Here is a 19813-nt window from a genome sequence, read left to right on the forward strand (position 1 = left end):
CAAAGTAGTGGAGGGTAATTTTTTTTGTAGCAATGTCTTCACTCATGTTAATCATATGAATTAGCATTGCATACAAAAGCCAATTTTTGTTCTGCGCACTGCAATTATCTAGCCAGATATGGACCTGTTCAATATCTCTACTACGCATAAGAAAATGATAGAAGGCAGACATTATGTCTTCTTGTTTTCTGCCTGCAATGCCATCATGCCAGATAACAGTTAGGGGTTTGCATTCAGTAGTAATCTTGCCAAGTGGTGCAAAGGTCTGATTGTATGCTACAAGGCGCTGACAGAAAATTGCGGCTTTGAATGTTTCCAATCTAGGCAACATGATCACTTTTTCCAGGTCAGCACTATAAAAAACATGAGAATTATTTTGGGGTTCTTCTTTGTGTGCTGTGTAAAGCTCCCGTGCCTTAGTATACCTCTGGTGATGTTGAACCCAGTTCACACAAACTGTACACTCTTCAATTACCTGGCTAGTGGCATCATGTGATGTTTCTTTTTTGTGAAAACTATAACCTTCGCATAATTCACACTCTTCATTGCCTAGAGTAGTAAAAGATATGTTCATTTTTTTGACATGCGATCTGTATAAGCTATACGAAATTTGTTTATCTGGGTAAGTCTCACAAAAATGTTTGTGCATCTGAGTTATACTAATGTCACTCGGTAAGTATCTTCGTAAAGGTGCATGTTCACGCCTGTAGTGCGGTTCTAACGGCTGAAAAGATTCCACGTGTTGAGTTAGTAGATTTCGATCGAATTGTGGCGTTTTTTGATGTTTGCCTCGTTGATCTGTTGACGGGTCACTGTGAGTTGTGTGTAGAATTCTATCATTTACCCTTAAGTAACCTAAAGTGGTTAGGAAAAAAATTTTACACACATCTATTTTAGTTCCGTCTTGCTTCTTCAATACGAAGCCTCTCTTAGGCCGCCGTTTTGGTTCACTTGTAATTTTTCTTTTAGGCACTACAACATGCGTGTGAGCTTCTACAAATGCATGTTGCCCCTGCCACGACATATCCCAGTACGCTTTATTAATTACTTTCCTTTCATCTTCATTAAAAAAACTTGTACATTTTTTATAACATTTTTCATTGCAGCTGGGCTTGACATCATGTTTCATTTTCTTTTCATTTTTAGCATCTAATTTTCTCTGTTTTAAAGAAGTATCATATTTTTTTCGTTTGCGTGGAGCTTGGACAATTTCAGGTAATGTGGAACAATAATTACCATCAGCGGATCTGCAACGCTTACGAAGAAATGGTCGCTCCGGCGAAGTTTTTGTGGAATAAGTAGGACCAATTGAATTTCTACGAGATCGTTCCAAAACTGTATTTTTGTGATAAATAAAATCGTTTTGGGCTTCAGGATCCATAGGCAACATGCAATAATAGCTACTATCAGCGGTATTGCGGAGGAATCGGCGCTCGGGCACAATTTTCTTACAACAAGCAGTACCAACTGAGTGTCGTCGTCCTCGCTTCAAAGTTTGCATAGTCAAATCCTTCGCTACATCCGTTGGTAAGTTGGTTTGCGGCCTGTTCTTCTTATTTTTTCTTTCTTTTTCACATACATCTGGCATAGGGCTTACGGAAAAATCAGATGGAATGTAATCTTTGTCACGAACAGAATCGTCGGAATCAAAATCATGTGGACTGCTATCACAAGTTACTTGTGCATTCAGCTGTTGCGCTGCTAAATCGAGAGGAGAATCTGGTGGCATTAATTCATCACACATTAAATTGATTTCGATTGGGTTTACAGATTTAGAATTATTTGTACGATTTAGGGTGCTCTCGGTTAATAAGGCCTTCTTTAACTTATTTGTATCCAAATTTGTCCAATGATGCGAGTTGTAGGTATGTTGTTTGTGACTCACAGAATGTATCAAAAATATTACTGGTCATTGAATAATGTCTTCTAAATAAGCTGTCAATGTAGTCAGGGCTAGTATTATTATATTTCTTATTTGTGCTATTATTCGGCGTTAATATGCTCATGGTAATCTCAGATTTTTTCTCTGGCTTATCTTTTACCATGCCTAAAATAGTTTTAGCTCTCCAGCTTGCGATAGTAAAGTTTCTGTAACAAGAAGAAGAAGATATTGTAACATTAATAAATACCAAACAAGTAGTTTATAAAGTAAAAAATGGGCCAAGTGCGAGTCGGACTCGCGCACGAAGAGAACCGCTATAGAGCGAAAATAGTAGTCTAGCTATAGCGGTTCTTGAGTTACAGCCTGGAGACAGACAGACAGACGGACAGACAGACAGACGGACAGACAGACAGACAGACGGACAGACATCGAAGTCTCAGTAATATGGTCCCGTTTTTACCCTTTGGGTACGGAATCCTAAAAATTTTATTAAGTATGTAGTTTCATTATTATTAAATTTAATATTTTTCATATATTATTTTCATATATATATATATACATAACTATGTACATGAATTGTGTGTTAATACTGTTAATGCAATATAATTACTTACACGATTTATGTACATTTTATTTATAAGTATAATATGAAAAATATTAAAAATAATAATAAAATTATGACAACTAAGTACATAGGACTCTGACTTAGGCATGTCAAAATTCAGTTGAAACTTGAACCACGTAGTGATTATATTATTGTCTTTGAGTTGAACGAACTTACCGATGGTCACTCACGTCCGCCATCGTCGAAAAATTGGCGGGAACAGGCACGGAGCGACACACGTCCCTTTTCGGTAAGCGCCTGCGACGCACTGATTTCACCCCTGACCGCGGAACTAGGATCTCACCGGGCGAGATTATTTAACGGCATTATAGCGTATTATTGTGAGATAGCGACACTTAAATCTAATATTTAATTTAAAATATGTTTTATTTTACTTTATAAGTGCCGTTACTGGCTCGTAGCGTTCATTGAGTAAAAATATAAATGTACCAAATGCTAAGCTATAGTGCCGTTAAGACTCGTTAGTCACATTTAAGTCTAATTTTTTCACTTTACGGCATTATTGTTTAGCAAACATAAAGTCCTGCATTAAAAAAGAGTTACAATAAAATAGTTAAAGTACTTTAATCACTTTACAGTGTACAAAATACCGTATAACGGCAATCTAGTGAAACAATCACAAGAAAAAAGTATAATAAAAATACAAGTTAATGAACATTAGCGGCTATATTGACTCCCAATATGACTTAACGTCATTTAAGCGTATTACATGCACAAAAAAGGGTAATATAACGGCATTTTCATTAATATTATTTCCGAAACTATTCTACTTATCAAAAAACCGCTTATATAGGTCGATAGAGAATTTTTTTCTTATTCATGTACTGTCAAAACCTGAAAATCTACCAAATGTCACTTAACGGCATTTTTGTTATACAACGGCAGAACAGTACTTTGTTTCCTAGACTTCCATACAACAGTATTATTAAAAACTTTAAACATATATCCTGATGTCGATTTTCTATCTAAATCTCTAGCCCAATCAGCGTCTGCATACCCTAATAAAGGCATGTTACAATCATCTTTAGTATACAACAATGCAAAATTAATTGTATGTTTTACATATCTTAGTAAACGTTTGAGAGATCCCCACAATTCAATATTTGGCCTAGATTGAAATCTACCTAAATAATAAACAGATGCGGCTAAATCTGGCCTTGATCCGACAATAACATACATAAGTGACCCTATCAATGATCGGCATTGTTTTTCATATGACAAATCAATAACTCCATTCTCATCAAATTTATAATTTGCATCCATTGGTGTTTCACATCCCTTACATTCATTCATATTAAAACGTTCAAGAATACTTGTTAAATATTTAGTCTGATCAATAGTTACTCCCATAGAGGTCTTTTTAATGGATATACCTAAGTACATTATATTATTCCTACCCAAATCTTTCATTTTAAATTTAGTTTTCAAAAATTGTTTTAAATCTTCTATTTTATTTAAGTTTGAGCCTATTATAAGCAAATCATCGACATACAATAGTAAGTATAAATCTTTTATGTAATATAAGCAATAGTCATTATTTGATCGTTTAAAACCATATGATATAATTGTGTTATTAAACTTCTCATACCAATATTTAGGTGATTTCTTTAATCCGTATAGTGATTTCCTTAGTTTTAGTACATATCCTTGTTGCACTTTCATGCCATCTGGCGGCTTTATGTATACTTCCTCTTCTATATTTCCATATAAAAATGCTCCTTTCACATCCATCTGACTTAAATGATAATCTCGTTGAGCAGCACAGCACACAGCACAGATAACAATATCCTTAAAGTCTGTAGCTTTAATACGGGTGAATAGACATCATCAAATTTCTCTTCTTGTTGAAAACCTCGTACTACTAATCTAGACTTACATATTGTTTCTCTTCCTGTATCCTTCCTTGTAAATACCCACTTTGCACTTAATGATTTCTTGTCTTCTGGCTTAGGAACTATTTCAAAAGTCTAATTTTCATCTAGTACTTTCAATTCTTCACTTACAGCTTTCATCCAATCCTTTTTATCTTTTCTTGTCTTTATATCTTCATATGGAAACGGTACATCATCATTCATACACAAAAACGCATACATGACATCATCTTCATCACTAAAGCTTGTTACATATTCATTCTGCCATTTCGGCTTTATTCTATTCCTCTTTCATCTTCCTGTTTCTTCATTTTCCATTATTATCTTTCCTCTTCCTATTTCTTGACTTTCTTCTCTATTTTCCACAATTTTCTCTTCTTTACAAATTTCTACTACTTCATCTCTTGCTTTCTCATTACTTTCTTGTCTTTCAACTTCATTTATTTCCTCTTCAGTGCTATCTCTCACGCTTTCTATTTTCTCATTTTCTTCATATCCAGGTATGTTAGCTAATCCTTTTACTTTCTTCCATTTTTCATCATCAAAGATAACATGTCTCGCAGTCATAACTCTTCCTGTTTGTTCATCATATAGCTTATAACCTGCCGTACTATATCCAATCATTATCATTTTCTTACCTCTATGATCTAGTTTATTTCTTAATTCCTTTGGTATATAATTATAAGCAATACATCCAAATATTTTTAAATTCAATACGTCTGGTTTCCTACATTCCCACATTTCACTTGGTGTTTTGTATCTTCCAGTAACTGGACTTCGGTTTGTCACATATGCTGCATACAAAACTGCTTCTCCCCAGAACTCATTTTTCATTCCCGAGTCAATCAATATAGTTCTAGCTTTATCCATCAATGTTCGATTCATTCGTTCCGCTGTTCCGTTCATCTCCGGATTGTATGGCACCGTGTACTGCATCACTATTCCGTTCCTACTACAAAAACTCTTAAATTCATTTGAAAATATATATTCTCTACCGTTATCAATTCTCAATTTTAAAAGATCTCTATTAAAATGTCTTGTTGCAAAATTATAATAATGCTGAAAATATTCAAAAGTTTCTGACTTATTTTTCATTAAATAAACTATTGTAAAGTGTGTGAAATCATCAATGAATGTTACAAAGTAATTTTGTACCATCATAAGTTTGTGGAGAGATAGGTCCACATACATCAGTATGCACGAGCTCTAAAGGTTGCCTCGCTCTAATTCCTGGTTTATTGAAAGGCTGTCTACTAATTTTCCCTAACACATAGGGCTCACATAACAAGTTATTTTCTATAGTTTTATTTTTTAATCCTGTCAAACCATGTACCATATTTTTGTTTACCAATAAATTCAAATTATTAATTCCTAAATGAGCAAACCTCCTATGCCACAAGTCATACTCATCATTATTAATTTTACTTGAAAAATTACATGAAGTTAGAATACTTTGCAAGTTTAGTGTGTACAATGTGTCTATTTTATTACCTATCATCATCAAGTTCTCTTGTTTATAAACTCTTACTTTACCTCCACTGAAAACTACTCTAAAACCAGCACTTTCCATTTTTGATACCGATAACAATTTTTTTCTTAAATCAGGTATATAATAAACATTTGTTATAAGAAATTTGTTTAAAATCTTACCCACTTGACATGATACCTCCAACCCCGACTGCTTCTAAACTAACCCCAGTTTTGGCTGCTGCAATTTTCTTAGGTATATTTAACTCAATATAGTCTATTAAGTGTTCCTTGCTATTAATTAAATGGTTTGTACACCCAGAGTCCACACAAAAATGAATAGAAGAGTTATTTTCACAATTATATTGTTCCTCGTAGCACATAAATACATTTGGATTATTACCCGCAAAATTCACATGGCCACCTTGTGTTCTACCTCGGTTATTGAAAGTATGTCCACGTCCTCCATAGAATCCTTGACCTCTTTGTCCACGTCCTCTTTGAAAACCATGTCTAGTGTTGTATACTGGCCCGTTACTTTGTCCTTGTCCGGTGTTGAAATTCTTATATCCGTTTCCTTGTAATTTATGGCATTGAAATTTTTTATATCCTGGTTTCCCACATACAAAGCATGAGAATGCACTTGAAGTGACAATATCCTTGTTGTAACACTGCTTCCTTTTTTCTTCTTCTGCCAATAATAATCTGTCTTTTACAGTATTAAGTTTTAAATCTCCGATGGTTTCCAACGCAGTCACTATGTTTTCATAACTTTTTGGCATGGACAGTAAGAAAATGTTGACCTTCTCTTCCTCTGACATGACAGATCCTGCCTCCCCTAATTGTGTTATAATTTCTTGCATTTTAGTGAGATGTTCTTTTAAATATTTTGATTCTATATATTTCATTTCGCTCAATTGCCTTCGCAGGAACAATTTACTACGCGTGCCTCGATTCTTAAAACTCTCTTCCAAGTTTTTAAACATTTAAATGCTGAGTCGCTCCTCAAATACTCTAGATGGCTATCCGCCACTGCAGAAATTATGATAGCTTGGGCTCTTGCTTCGAGTTTTTCATCTGCAAAATCCTGTATGATTGTCTCATAGCAGCCGCTCTCTTTTAAAATGCTTTTTAGTCTGAATGCCCAAGTATTAAAGCTTTCACCATCAAATTGTGGTATATTGTACTTCATAGCCTCTCTCGCCGACATATTGCAATTTGCTTTACCTCGTGCTCGGTGCTTCGTAATTTTCAGATTTCTTCAAAACAGGGATCTGGGCCCATAACTATTGCGATATATGTTTATAGAAGAGATTTCTTTAAAATTAAACAGCAATAATTCTTGAATTAACTCACTTTTATTAATTTTTATGATTTTACAAAACTTTACACATTGTGTACCGATAGCCATTTTTACAGGAAGGAAGTGGTATTGCAGAAACCACAGATAACAAAACAAGTTGATCTACAGACTATAAAGAAATATTTGTGTTGCTATTTCAACAGTAGTCGACAACTAGGCAGGGTTTAATGTTGACCTCCGAGATGTTTGTCTGGTTGCCGTGGTACGTAGAGATTAATGCAACTCGATTTTCATCGCGCCACACTAAAACATCCACGTCACCCGACGTATACCCAGCTATATCGCCTTTTTTCATGTTATTTTTTGTTAGGGCTGTTAGCTCTTGGGGCACAAATTGACGGTTTTCACCACATAGAACCCAAAACCTTGAGTTGGCGAGCCAGGGCCGGGGAATTATAGAAGTTGTCCATCCAAGACCGTATAGCCATATCCCTCGAGACCACGGAGCAGATCCAGCACGATGCTTGGCGTGGACGCATCCAGAGGATTATTCTGGTCTCGAGAGATATGTTTTTTGGCGTGGACGTCAAACCTCCATAGGTATCCAGTCTGCGACTCGCACAACTCATAGGTTTTTACACCGACTTTGGCTGCTTTGTTCGATATAAACTGGGAGATGTTAAGCCAGCCTTTCCATTGCATCAGACTCTCGTCTAATGCAATATTTTGGTCCATTGTGTACATAGCCTGAAATTTTTGATTTAAATGTAGTAAGATGGGTTCAATCTTGAAGAGCTTGGCTTCAGCAGGGCTGAGCTCCGGTACACACATGTCCGAATTGTTATTAAAATGTAAGCATGAGTTAAGAAGTTGGAATCTATGTAAGGACATGTGTGCACGATAACCAGGTGTAATAAAAATATCGTTGTCGGCGGTCCAGTATTCCTCAATTTTTGACTTAATAACCATGCCCATTGCTAAAATTATAGCAAAATATAAGTACATTTCATTGTTGGTGCCGTACCAATTAGAAATACGACTCTGAGGCCCCAACGTATTATTGCGCATTCTGTGGGATGCGACGTCCTGTGCGTATTTGTTCGTTTCTTTGACGATACGTTTCATTATATCGGCATTCCAAATGGAAGTGAAGATGAAATAGGGGTCTTATGCCCGTTTTCACCAACACCACCTAAAATTTAGGTGTCCCTTAAGCCAATATAAGGGGCACCTAACGCAAGTTTTGTTTTCACCGACGTTTAAGTGACACCTAAACCATTAGGGGGAGGTTAAATAAGATAAAAATGGATATTGATCACGATTTATTTGAAGATTTAGAAGCTATTGAAAATATAGAATTATTAAGCAACCGAAATTTATTTAGTCGGCCTCGTATTTATCGTACTTAATAGGTCAAAAGATTTTGTAAAATATGATGAAAAAGACTTTTTCATAAGATACAGGTTGTCAAAAAAGAGTGTTATATTTATATTGCAAAAGATTGAACATTTATTAGAATTCCACAATGACAAGTAAGTACCTATTCATTATAGTGAATCTGATAACATTGCATGATGTGTGTACCACCACCAAGGTACCTATTTATATTTACCTGTACTTGCTAAACTTTCTATTTACTAACTTATCTTTGTTTTTGCCATTATTACAGAAATAAATCTGTGGCTCCGATTAATCAACTCTTGTGTGCTCTGAGATTTTATGCGACTGGCAATCAATTATTATCTATAGCAGATCTAAATGGCATCAGTATTTCTACTTGCAGTCGAATTATAAAGAGAGTGTCCAATGCCATTGTAGGTCTGCGAAGCGAATTTATACAATTCCCAGACACAGAAGAAGAACAACAAATAGTGAAAGAAGAATTTTACAGAATAGCTCGATATCCGAATGTTTTAGGATGTATAGACTGTACACATATAAAAATTTAATCGCCAGGTGGGTGTTTTCTTTTCTATTTCGTGTCCCATTTAATTATATGAACTAGATTTTTTTTTAAATCTATCTGTACTTAATTATAGGAGGAGATGATGCCGAACTATTCCGAAATAGAAAAGGCTATATGTCCATTAATATGCAAACAATAAGCACTGCAAATTTATTGATGACTGGTGTGGTGGCACGCTGGCCTGGATCAACTCATGATGCTACCATATACCAAAGTAGTCGGAGATATTCAAAGTTTGAAGTAGGTGAATACAGAGGAAATTATTTGTTAGGAGACAGTGGATATCCATTGAAGGTAAAATAAAACTATGACTTTTTATAAATAATAGTAAAATTTTAATCATTACTTTTTTTCATTTTGCACTCCAAATAAATTATTCAAAGAGAAACCTCCACCTGAAACAAATAAAAGTTTTATTAGGTAATTTATTAAAAGTTATAACTGATATGACATTATTATATATTTTACAGAGCCATCTTTTGACTCCTTATCTAAGTCCTGTTACACGTGGTCAACAAAAGTATAATGATGCTCACATTAAAACAAGAAATGTAGTCGAAAGCCAATATGGAGTCCCTAAAAGAAGATTTCCTGAGCTAGCAGTGGGTATCAGACTACGATTGGAAACAGCTATCCGTGTTATGCTGGCATGTTGTGTTTTATATAACATATGTATAATTCGAAAAGAAGATGATCCAATAAATGACGGTTCGATTCCAAATTTAGAAAGTCTAATTAATGACGATCAAATTGCCCGTCCACCGATTGCCATTAATGATCCTGTCTATGGCTTTCAAAGAAGTCAGATGACTCAATACTTTGAAGATTGATTGAGTCAGTCTCTAACTGTATGATTATAATATTATATTTTATAACAATAAAAATAAGCATTTACCTCTAATTTGTTCCAAAATCGCAGTTTTAATTTCCACCTCCCTTGTCGCTGCTTCTATTTGTAACTGGCACAATTTTTTCTTAAATTCTAATTCCTCCCTTAATAATAATTGTTCCTTAAGGTCCTCCACAGTTTCCCTTTTCTTATACACATTTTGAATGCTATGGGAAACTGTAGCAGTTGCCTCGCTACGTTCATTATTATTTTGTATCTGAGGCCGCCTTCGTGACCACAGTGGAGTTCTATTTATTAAAATCTGCTTTTTTTGGGCACCCTAAGAAATAAAATAAAATATATTAATAAGCCGCGAGGTTTCCGGCCGAGTAGAATAGCATCATTCAAAATCTTATTGTGGATGTTGTAAAAGGCAAGTAACGGAGTACCTAATCAAAGCTTATTTACCTGACCTTTCCAACCCATTGATGGACGGGCGGAGGGAGAAAGTAGAACTAATTATTTACAAAATATAATATACAAAGTTTATATCTACTTACATCACCCTTAGGTTCTACAGTTAAGTTTTCATCAATATTGATGATGCCCTCTATAATATTCGGCTGGCTCTTACAAAAAGTTTCTTCTCGTGTCTGAAAAATATTTTTTTTTCATTAAGGTTATAAAATTAATAGTATTTTGTTATCATCTGTTTAAGAGTTATTTTGAAGAACGCAAATTAATATACCTCAAGCAATTTTGGTTCGACAATTGTTTGCACTTTTGGTACTTCGACTGCAGGTTCAAAATGCTCATTTTGGGTACAAATGATTTTAGGAAGTGTCTGTTCTTGTCCAGATTCAGCATCACAGTCTGGAACTCCCAACACACCTGTGCACCCTCGCCCAAGTATAGCACAAACCTGTTCCAGTACAGGGTCAATTTTTAAAATTAATGGGCCACCCCCTGTTTGACTTGTACTGTTTTTTATTTGAGCATAATATTTTTTGCTCTCGCTTTTTAACTTCTCCCACATTTTCATCAATGATTCCCTGTTTCTAAACAAACAAACAGAAATTTATACATTTCAGTTATCTGATTTTTAGGTTAGAAATTTAGAATGGTAATTAAAGATTATGTTTACTTCTATCAAATAATAAATAGGTACATATTAAGGAATGTTTATAACTCATACCTGTATGTGTTTGAATTTGAATTGAAGGAGTTCGTAATGCTTATCCAAGCACTATTCTTCGCTTCATTCGTGGTCCCATCTGTTTTTTTATTTAATATGGTTTCTTTATGTTGTATTAATAATTTAATTAACTTGTCTTTGTCTTCTAATGAGAAGTTTTGACCGCGTTTCCTTTTTTCTGCCATTATTACTTTATATTTGTAAACGAAAGCAAAAAATCAACAAGCAAACGAAAATATGGAAATGAAGTAAATCGAGAATAAAGTATAAACACGCAAAATAAACATGCGATTTCACGCGAATGACACTTGACAGCTAACTCTGTTAGCTGTCAAGTGTCATTTATGTCACTTTTTAGGCAAGGGCATTCGCAGCACAGCCAAGAAAAGTTGCAATTTTTGTAGTTAACATAATATTCACAAGGTTAAGACCCTATTCTTGCGATGTCAACGGAACTGATAATGATAATTAATTGTTTTATGCTATATATTTTGGCAAATATCAATAAAATCGTCAACTCGAATAATTCATCGATTAACATTTGCATCGATCCCCGCACTAAACGTCACTTAACTAGGGGATTCTTACTTAGGTAGCTCTTAGGTTGGTGAAACGGAATGCAAGGTAGGGGATGATTTGAAGGGTCCCTTAAATTAAGGGACCCTTACTTAGGTAACCGTTTAGGTGATGTTGGTGAAAACGGGCATTAGACGGCTCAGTGGGGCTGACACCAACTTTAGTGAATGGTTCCCTACGGTCATTTGGAGGTATTGGATCGTCAGGGAAATGACTCCAAACAAAACTAAACAAGTTGTTGGGCTTCAGAGAACCATCACGTTCCTCCGCTAGTGGTACAGAAGGTGCTTCCTCCCGTTCTTCGTCCAAGGGTGTTTCCATGTACCCCTGGTACACCCTCGGCACAAAGATAGGTACAGAGTCTTCGTCATCGTCAGAACCTCCAGATTCGCTTTATTTTTTTTATTTTTTTCGCAGAATATTTTTTTGTAAAATAAATTTAAGTCCCAAACGCCTTGCACACCCTTTGCTACATTCCAACCACTAAAGTGCAATGTAATTAAAAGTGACATTCAAATAATTAAAAAATATATATATACCGCAATTAAGAAAAAATCCGAAAGCCCTATCCATACTATTCAACCCCGGACCAAAATGGCGGAATCACCAACTTTTACCGATCTGCAGAGCAGACATATTATGTTCGCTCGATACCGGCGATCGAATTTATGCTTAACTTCGGTAATTTTGCTGATATTTTGATATTAAAACACTTATTCTAACTAGAATATTAGTAGAACCAGTTAATATAAATAGTTTTGGAACAAATTACTACAATTTTATTACAAAACGAATCACGGAAAGATACCGGGAACTTCAAAAGTTTTAGTTGGGTTATGGCATGCTAGTTAATTATCAAATTTCATACTGGAATCTTGTTAGTTAGACTGTTTAACAATTAAATACAGTTTATAGTTTACCTGTTCATCGTTTTCCTAGTCAGGAATCCACAAAATCCATTACAAAAACACAAAAACTGGCCGGACAAAATTCTCGCATCGCGCTTACAAATCGTTCGCGCGAATGACTGGATTCTAAGTCCGGTCCGCTGGCGCCAAATATGCCGTCCTTGTTTATCTTACTGTGTTCCGTTTCATTCTTACACGGCTGCGTTCACAGATAATGTAATGTAAAGCAGAAATTTGAGATCACAGCTGAGCGAACATATTATGTCTGGTATGCAGTTGGCAACTTTTTGACAGCAGACATAATATGTCTGCGCTGCAGTGGAACGGTTATGGGGTGAATAGAAAAAAACGTTAGGGTTTGCACTTTCCAAACAAAATACTTGTATCAAGTCAACTTCACAATTTAGTAGGTAGATACGTGCCTAACACTTTGGCAGATAACTAAAACAACTACCTATGTGAGAGAAGTACTATTGGCAGGTAAAAAAATAAACGAGATATTCTGCTCGTGGCACAGTTTTATTGTTTCCATCGATAGATGCGATGATAGTAATCGCCTACTAAGCACTTTATTCCTTCCTTATCTTTGAAATATGGTATAATGATTGTTTTAGCCAATCTTCGAATATTACTACATCAAACCAACCAGATTGCGTGCGATTGTATCTTGCTCCTGGTGGTCCGCCCAAAGTCCATGTGTCGTACAGGTTTTGAACTTTGTATACTACATATGGTGGCAATAGAGCACCGTCTGCAACAGTGGCTATCATCAAAGAAACTGACGAGACGGACGCAGAGCTCGTAAGATTTAATTCCAAAACGCGCAGCAAATTCCTTATTGTTTGGACCCAGGCCAAACGGCCCTTGAATAAGGTCAGAGACTCGTCGATAGAAATGAAACTGTCCAAATTATAAAAGGAGGCGTAAAGGTAAAAACCGAATTCCTTCATTTGGTAGCGAATTCTGACTCACATCAGAATTATCTGCGAATGAAGGAATTTGCTCAGCAAAATAAAACGATTGTAAGACATCAATTGCCTGAACTTGGGCATCTCCAGGTAATCGTCTGCCTTCCAATGCTCATACTGATTTGTCTGTGGATCAATCCACGGACAACACGGACGTCTCTTGACGTGGGAGAGCCATGCTTCGGCACGAATGGGCCGGCTCGACCGGAGAGATACCACGTCCTCACAGAAAACTGACGTGAAACAGCGCTTCCGCTGTGTTTCGTCGAGTGAGTTTACCGGAGGCCCAATCCCCTACCCTTTACCTTTCCCTACCCTCCCCTATTTCCTCCCGTACCCTCCCCTATTCCCTTCCCTACCCTCCCCTATTACCCCTTAGAAGGCCGGCAACGCACCTGCAGCTCTTCTGATGCTGCGAGTGTCCATGGGCGACGGAAGTTACTTTCCATCAGGTGACCCGTTTGCTCGTTTGCCCCCTCATTTCATAAAAAAAAAAAATCCCCATGTACATAAAAACAGAAATTATACCATTATCTCGTCTGCATCAGTGTTAGTCCACTTATGCAGACGTGATGTTTGTTTCAGTGTGCATTCAGATTTCATCTTGTCGACCGTCTGCTTAGCGTATCGATTAGTTTCCAGAAAGATACGATCTATAATGTCCTTGTATCATAGTCCTTGACTGGTCCAGGAGTAGGACCTGAAAAATTTTCAGGAACGCCCGTGAACGAGTCAAAGTCTTCTTTCCAGTCATAACTAGTCGACACGCCAGGAAGACTATCGGCTTCTGCCATTACACTCTCCATGGCGCCTATAATTTGACGAACGGGCTCCTCTAGTTCGTCGTCGTTAGGGATGTTCCTATCTAATGTAGCCAAGTTAGTGACATCGACTGGGGATTCGTCGAATTCGCGTACCCTACTCCTAATAAGCGTACTCCTACCTACTCCTAGTAAGGCGTTCGGTAAGCCTTCATAATTACTAATATTTGTAGCGCAAATACTAATAATGCCTGAAGCTTTATCGGCCGCAACTTCTGTAGAAGTACTCGGTTTGGGGACATTAGTGGAGGAACACCCCTCCGTCTCACCTTCCCCCCTTGGATCAGCCTCTCCGTTCTGTTCCTGGGGCAGTTCCGCCAGCCAGCTGGTGCGGCATCCATTACTTCATCCACCTCCTCGTAGGTCCATGGCCTCAACCCTTTCCACAGCGTTAACACTGCAGACAAATTTTATTTTGAAACCCAAACTATATCATGAATCTGCCAATGTCAAGAAATATGTTCGAAAATAACTTACCATAGTGGTTTAGGGGGTTCCAACACACGGACGTGGCCACCGGGCGTTTTTTTGCAGGCCACGGACGCACTGGTTAGAAAGAGGCTGTCACCCCCCTGGTGAACCACTCTTTTGAACCACTCGATCCCTTTTGAAAATACAATAATAAAAACTACAAGCTAGGCAATAACTTATTGTATACCGGTATACGCGGCTTCACTCGAGCTACTTTTTCTGTTACTATTACCAATAAGATAATATTTCTTTATGTTAGAAATAGCCGATGGCGAAGCGTAAGTACTATATAAATATTTTATATTGAGAATAAATCTTATATTTAAATCTTGGTTATGTTTATTACATTGTTTTTCTAATAAAACTAACTCTAACACCAATTTTTCTTAATTAATTGTTTTATCTCAATTTCTGAATTGTGTGCATCACACTCTAGCAATTTTTTTTTCTCTAATCTACCTCTAACAATGTTTTTTTTTCTTATTAATATCTTCTTTCTTATTCATACATTGGATTTTTTTTTCTGCTACTTCCACGAAATTTGACCTCGTGTACCAATGGAGTGTCTGTAAATTATAATTACCGTTAGGTACACTTATAAACCCTGGGAATGAGAGCTCTAAAATAGCTATTTACATTTTACAACCCTATGCAGTTAACATCAGCTTATAGATGTCCCACTGCTGGGCACAGGCCTTTGTTATAAACTTGAAGAGTTTGCACTATTAACCCACCGCCCTCCAGTCCAGTGCGAGTTGGCGGGTATTAACGACTTCCATCTTACGATAGAAACCGGGACCAACGGCTTAACGTGCCTTCCGAAGCACGACCAGACCGAAACAAGTAAGACTTGCTCCGATGGGAATCAAAACCCGGGACCTATAGATTATCAGGCACTCAACTAAAGCTACTACACCTTCGAGGTCGTAAATATGCAGTGAAGATTGTTATATATCTTACCATTCATCTTCTGTCCCTTGATAAGTAAAGAACTCTTACATAAATCACTTTGATCTGGAAACCAGAAATACTTTTATTTAATAACATTGCAATGTGTAGAAGTGATTACAGAAACAAATCAAACAGTGTATTGATCCATATCCAGCAATGGACGAAAATTTACTTTACCTTTGATTGATATAGCATCAATTTTATTATTTGTTTTCGGTGTAGTACACAAAATTGGCTGCATATAATACGAGTTGGTAGTGTTCTCGAAAGATTCTGTAATAAAATTGTTTAATAGGTGAATCATAGAAAGAAATTTATTAGAAATAGTAAAATAAAAATAGAATTTAAGTAAGTTCTGGTAAGGTGACAGTGGCTGGCGGCGACAAAAAGTCGATGGTATCATTACCCAACACTATAATGTTACTTGAGACGGTCTCTGAAATATTAAAATATTTTAAAATTACTGGCAAATAAGATTATAGAATCGACTAATATGCATTAAAGTAACACTAATACAGTAAAGTATTTGAACCTGCGGTGGGATCAAAAAGTATTGTCCGATATTATGATAAGTATTCACTTTCTGAAGGTACCTACTACTACTTAGTTAGATTTCATACCCACTAATCTGGATCATACATATTATTGTGTGTTTAATGTTATCATAACTTATCACTTACTATAGGAATCAAAATTTGATGGTGTTCCTTCTTTATATTCACGCACTGTGTCTATTAAAATGGCAGTTGTGTCATCGAGTGGAGCAGGACCTTTTCCACCACCCGTCTGCCGATGTGCTCTTTTATAAGCAGCTTACATCCTGTAAATTAATAAAGAAAATGAAAACATGTGTTTTTTTTTTTGTTTAAAAGAAGGCAGGTTGCTGTAGCCCTGACGTCACTGCGACCCATGAGGATCTATTGTGACTCCTTCGCACTAGAGTATCATCCCCAACCCAATACTGCTCATAAATTGAACGATATGGTTGGGGTTGGTGCCACTAATTTCCTCTGTGAACGAGTATTCGTGGCGACCAAGGTGCCTGTTCCTGCTCTGTAGCAGAGCAGGGCAGTCGAGGAGAAGGTGAATAGGTGTTTCATCCTCCTCCTCACAGAATCTGCAAGTCGTTATGCTACAAATACCCATTCTGTTTAGGTGTTTGTTGAGCTTGCAGTGCCCAGTTAGGCTTCTGGTAAGGATTCTTAATTGGTTCCTACCCAAGGTGAGCACTAATTCTGATTGTTTCTTGTTGAAGTCAGGAATTAGTGCCTTGGAGTGTTCAAGGCCAGGGGTCTCAGCCCATTGCTTCCTGCATAGTCTGTGACCCCATTCCTTGAGCACTTGCTTTGTGGTACTGGGATAAAAACATGTGTATTTCATACACCTAAAAGTTACCTATCCTCAGACAATTTTATTACCTTTTTGGCATTCCTTTTCATGTAGTCCCACTTATTCTTTAATTGGGTCGTACTTCTGCTTACTGAGCAGTGAGCATGCAGGATCATTGTTGAATTCCACAGTTAGTTACTGCCATGCCTCGTCTCTTTGTTTTGGTATAGCTTTGCCTAAACATAAATAACACATGTTTTAACACTATAAACACAAGTAATAAACTCTGTAATAAAATTTATCTCATCTGTTTGCTTATTTAATACAACATGCTTGTATTTTTTTATTAGAGTATTAAATAAAATTAACTCGTTCTCATTAAATTTTGCACAATTTCTGAAAACCATATCATTAGTTAATTTTCTTTGAGAATATTAGGCAAACAATTCCGTTTGTAAGTTACTTACTTTTCTTGCAGAATATCATCTTCAAAAATAATATTTTCCATTAAGAATTTATGAAAACAAGTAAAAGTATTTGGATCAAAACAAAAAACACCAGAAAACACTCAAAGCTACTGAACTGACTGACATAACACAAGAATAGTATGTCTTACCACATATTATAAAATAAAAACTACCATTGTACTAAAAAACTACTAAGGTAAAATGGTTAAATTAACGCATCATACGTATAGCAATCAATTATACGGTTACTTTTACTCGTGTTTTTTGGTGCATCATACATTTTCGTAATATTAACGGAATAGTTTAAGTAAAACGTAAAACTGAATTTGTAAACACAGCAATTTTGGTGCAACCGGCTGTAAGTAGAAGGAAATATTATACTTACTGTTGGACAGGAGTGACATCCGGGTCGGGGCCGTCCAGGGAGCAGCCCATCAAAAGGGCTCTTCGAGTGGCCGACGGCCGCTGCGAATAATAGAGGTGTGACGGCTCTCTAGCTCTCGAGAGCTCGACCGCAGTCGTCTGAATCAAAAAATTGACAATAGTATAAGGTGTCTCAATCACACACTTTTTTTAGTTATTCAGAATCGTCAAAATCGATATACTTACCTACAATATTACAACAAACAAACAAACTTATAAACCATTACTATTTGAATGTAAAAAACAAATAGCAATTTACCTATTTAGCCATGGAATTTTATATTAAAATATTTATACTATGTAGTGGAGATTGTTAACTGAATTATTTTCAATTTTCCTACATTGTTTGGCTCTTCATAAAACTTCATTAAATTATTGTATGTGTCACCAACTATTATACAATTATTTTTTACCACTGAGGAAACTTTCAGTATTCACCGATATTGGCACAAGCTTACTCGTAGAAGCTTTAGAAATTTCCTTTGCTTCTAAATAAACTTCAGGCTAGTACCAATTGAGGACAAAATTTATTTTTCCAGTATCACTCGAAACTAGTTGTTGATGGATCTTCACTACGCCGATGCAGCCATGCTATAAAAGCTATGGCATGCTTACATCCACCTCAATCAAAACAAGGGAAATTAAATTGATAAACGCGCACATTACTTCTGCAATACCAATCAACGTTGGGCGCGCGAATTCGCTAGAATGCGCGCGTCTAGTCTAATCAAGTAATGAAAAACTTTCTTCGGCTCAACCACCTTATGTCTGTGTGCAATGCCAATTGTGATTCCTTTTCATCTAATTGCTGTTTAAAGAGCCGCCTTTGGAGGGATTTGCCCTTTATCATTTATATTTTTGCCAACTACCGCAGCATCATCTTGTATTATTTTTATTCGCTGTTCCGTCACGTTATTTATACTCTATTCTATGAAGTATAGTGTTTTGTTTTCGGCACGTAATGACCAATAAGCGGGAAGTGTGTGGGAAAACTGACTATGCTTAAATAGTGGAAAATGCTCAGGCACAATGCTCACACTTATATATAGGACTCATAATATAATGTTAAGTACAGGTTTCCTAGAACAAAAAAGTAATTTTTATTTTTAGGAATAATTAAAGTTTGTTGAAATTGTACTTAAATGTCATAATTCTCGCAAAATAAAAATGCTTGTCTGCGTATGACTTTTGGAGTAACAGGTATACCAATGTAAGCAAATCGTATAATGCGTTGTACGAGATCTTTTTCTTGGGTTTTTAACTCGTCGATAATGTCATCATAGTTTAAGGAATTCATTATAATATCTGATTCGATGTAATTTTATGAGAGGAAATGTGACTCTGAAAATTCACAAATTCTTGAATAAAATCGTCCTTTAAATCATCGGTGTAATAATCCACGAAAGACTTGGTAATTCTTTGTTTTGAAAGTTCAGTAGGTATTGTTTGTTAAAAATGAAGAATCTTTAAAGTTTACTAAGCAATGTTTGCCTTCTCTGTAAATCAGCTCTCAGTCTTCCAAAGATGACCAGAAAAGTTTTAACTCTATCTTTAGCCGGAGAGTATTTCAAGTTCTCCACTCGTTGTTCCATCCGTCATTTTTGTTCTTTTGGTTTGTCTCTTTATTTCACCTTGACATTGCTTAAGTGCGGCATCTCATTTGCCTTTTATTCGAAATAAGCAAAGTTTTCTCGTTGTGCCACTGCAAACTCCACGAGAGATCGATATATATCAGATACCGTCAATAGGTACATCTATAGA

At 36.2% G+C, this 19813-nt stretch overlaps 1 protein-coding gene and 1 long non-coding RNA gene across 2 annotated transcripts in view; both read left to right on the plus strand.

Moving 5' to 3' along the window:
• The window catches only part of LOC121725581 (suppressor of cytokine signaling 5-like), a 69164-nt gene that overhangs the window by 43076 nt on the left and 6275 nt on the right, over positions 1–19813 (plus strand). The window lies entirely within an intron of this gene.
• LOC121725594 lies at positions 8582–9305 on the plus strand. The gene is made up of 3 exons (XR_006035406.1): positions 8582–8680; positions 8818–9104; positions 9188–9305. It is a non-coding gene; the product is annotated as an uncharacterized LOC121725594 (long non-coding RNA).

This window comes from Aricia agestis, chromosome 3 (assembly GCF_905147365.1).
Source record: "Aricia agestis chromosome 3, ilAriAges1.1, whole genome shotgun sequence".
In the NCBI taxonomy this organism is placed as follows: Eukaryota; Metazoa; Arthropoda; class Insecta; order Lepidoptera; family Lycaenidae; genus Aricia; species Aricia agestis.